We start from the raw sequence: 3,463 nt of genomic DNA on the forward strand, positions 1-3,463 counted from the left end.
TCCGTCCGTAAAATGACGTATTTCTGACACAATTCTAAGACAATTTTTCCTTTACCAAAATTTGATTTGAAGCGTAGTTTTTGTATTATAAGCAAAAATAGTTATTATCATTATATGTACCTCATATTATCATTGGTATTAAGGAAATGCATGATTTTACAATTTTTTAGCATGATCGTATATTATAACTTTTAATTTATTTATTTTGTGATGAGACCTACTAGTTTATGATTTATGTAATTACTTCAAATGTGATTGCGATCTTCTAAGAAATTGAAAAATTCATGCTTTTTTTTACTACTATAAAATAATATTAACTGCAAAGTAAAATATAATATACATTTTTGATAATAAATGTAATATCATGATACAACACAGTAAATATTATTTTACACAATGATAAAACTACAAGATACATAAAATAATAAAGAAAAAAAAAAATAAGTACACATTTATTTTAATATATCACATTTTCTAAATAATATTATTATCACGTATTCTATGCTAGTTTATTTATTTTATTTTCTTTTATTATTTTCTTTACCTTTTACTTACTTAAAAACTTTCCGACTTTTCCAACTTTCCTATAAGAAAATTTATTAGTTTTTGCGGCACGATTATTATATCTCGTGCGGGAATATAATTTTATGGTAAGTATATATTTTAATATTTGTATTCGATGCTCATAACACTTACCATTTTTATCAAGCCACTCTAGATGTGCTTTATTCGTTGCGTTTATACATTCTTTCATAATTTTATCCAGAATCTGTGCAGATGCCCAGTGATATTACCACGTATCATTAAATGCCATTAGTTGTGTTTTAATAATATTTGTATATAGAGTTGTTGGTCGCACTAATTTCGTCACTGTTGGAGCATCTTCATCTTCATTTTGATATTCACGAAATTCTGTATATTTTTCATTTGCTGTCGATTCATCCATTGGAGTTTTCATGATATGAGTTTTCAAGATACGTTGCGACAGCGTTCACAGTTGCTTTTAGCAATGCTTTTTCGCGCCAAATCCAGCAAAATAGACAATAGCATTTTCATCATAACTACTGTCAGATGAATTTACACTTTCGATTTCTTCTATATTACATTCTTGGAAAAGAATATTTACATCTTCAGTAAGCAAATCGATGTCAGGTTCGTCATATTCCTCAACGTTATGATCGTGTTACGTCCAGGCCCGTAGAGAGGATGGGTCAGAGGAAGGGCGTAACAAGAACTGTTCCGATGTCAAAAGTCTTATCGACGAGTGACTCGGTCGAGCGAGCTGCAGATTAGCAAACAGGTAAACGACGGGTGTCGTTATTACTCTGTTATCTCTTTTTGGTAAGAGAATCGAATCTCTTTTACGCGGGACGGGACCTTGTGTGATCTTTCGCGTGGAGGGAGTGAGGGAGTTAAATAAATTTACCGATTATTAGTATTTTTAGATTAACATTTATTCAATTAATTCTTACCATTTTACATATGATCTTATTAATATCGGCTTTAAAATTATTTGTATGAGTGTATGTGTGTTTGTGTGTGTGGATCGCGGGTGTTACATAAGTACGGAGGTCATCAACCAGAAAAGAAGGGGAACGAGTGCGATTCTAAAGATTTTATTCTGGTTGGTATTTATTACAATAGTTTATAATAAGAAAAAAAAATATAATAATAAAAATTTGCGAAAAGTGTTATGTATGTTACGGCGCGATTTCGCACACGGTCGTGTCGTCCGATCTATGGTCTCGGTTGCACGCGAGAATCGGCGGGTCGGCGCGATTTTAGGCACTTTAAATAAAGAGCAGGGTTGAATAAAGGGGAAAGGAAACGATGTAAAAAAAAACAAAAGAGAAGGAAATTAAACTTACTACTTAGACAGATTGGTTGCGTTTTAGCTGCTGGTGTAGTTGTGGCCCCAATTGTGGGTCTTGCTCGGCGGGTGATCGTTGTTGAGCACTGACTCTAATAGGTTTTAAGACGTAATCGGAACTCCCGCTGTGTAAAACGAATTGTTTGAGTCAGCGAACGACCGAAAAATCTGTGCCGAATGAATTTGACGCTGTACTATCGACTGATTTTAATTTTGTGGTCTTCGTAATGCGCGAGTCTTCCCTTTTTATATTAAATCTTGAGGGCGTGTTAACAATTTGGGCGGGAGTATTTTTGAGATTTTGACGTGTAAAAAGCTGTCGTTCGGTGAGATCCTTCTCCTCCTTATTTTTGATTGTTGCTGATTGGTGGGCTCTGTACGGCCTCTTAGGAAATTTGGAGATTCTTCATTTGGTTATCTCCTGGGATTATGCAGCTGTTTTTATCCATTTATTTATTTAGGGGATCTCGCTATCGATCCTTTTCGGTCATTTCTTTGAACATCGATTTCAATGTTTAAAACATTTTTTCGTTCCGCGGCCCTCTTATAACTGGTCGGACAATTATTGCTTTATCTTTATAAGAGGTAAAGACGTGGAGCCGACAGTGCGTAGCGGCATTATTTGTTTCTTTCTTAAGATTATGCAGCTATGTTTGTCTGTTTCATTGTTTAGAGGATTTCGTTATTGATCCCTTCCGGTATTTGTTTAGATATCGTTTTTAGTAGGTCTAAACATTATTTGATAATAACGGTTCTTTTCTATTGCGCGACTCGTTTTTTGTGACCGATCGGACGATTATTGTTCATTTCGTGGGAGGAAAAACGTGGAGCCGACAGGGCGTAACAATCGTATTCATAGAATTTTCGATTGAAAATCCTTTTAACGAGTCCACTTGGTTGATTTATGAAAGTTTCGGTTTCTGGACATTGAACGTTGCCTTTGTCACTGGCTTGAATGTATCCTGTGGAAAGTATATGTCTCACAGACAATCGGACCATTCTTGCAGTTGGATTGAGATTAAATCCTCCGCGTTGTCTTAGTTTTGAAAATAAGTGTTCCACTGAATCTTGATTACATAATCCTGTCGCAAGCTCAAATCCTTCAATATTGATTTGAAAGGTCTCTAAAAGTTGCAAGAATAGCTTTTGTAGTTATGACAAAGCCTCTAAAATAGGGAACTTGATTTATATTTTCTGCTGACTTAGACCATCTTGAACACCATTCGACAAAATTTGTTAATAAATTTTCGATATCTGGATTTTTAGAGGATAATGGTCGTTTGCCGCCAAATGAAATATTGATACTGTAAGAGTTGTAGGCATCAATAATATTATTTAAGCGCTCTGCAAACTCTGCTGTTGCTTGCCACGTACTTGTATTTAATTCTTTTTCGTGGCCAGCTGTTTTTATCGCGGCAGAAAAAGTATGACTCAACATCTGAAATGCTCTTTTCACATTCATAGATTCAAAACTGTTCGGATGAATGTGTGCTTCTGTTATATGAGATAATAGGATTGGACGGTGGTCGTGCACGCTGCGGCGCGGAAACTCGTCTAAGGCGAAGAGTATGCGTAAATGCAGGTTCGAGTCCA

The 3,463-nt window shown here is 35.2% G+C and overlaps 1 pseudogene; it reads right to left on the reverse strand.

The window, feature by feature from the left end:
- Positions 1 to 547: 547 nt before the first annotated feature.
- On the reverse strand, positions 548 to 2,869 carry LOC140671994 (uncharacterized; annotated as a pseudogene).
- Positions 2,870 to 3,463: the final 594 nt, after the last annotated feature.

The sequence above is a fragment of the Anoplolepis gracilipes genome, chromosome 12 (assembly GCF_047496725.1).
Source record: "Anoplolepis gracilipes chromosome 12, ASM4749672v1, whole genome shotgun sequence".
NCBI lineage: Eukaryota > Metazoa > Arthropoda > Insecta > Hymenoptera > Formicidae > Anoplolepis > Anoplolepis gracilipes.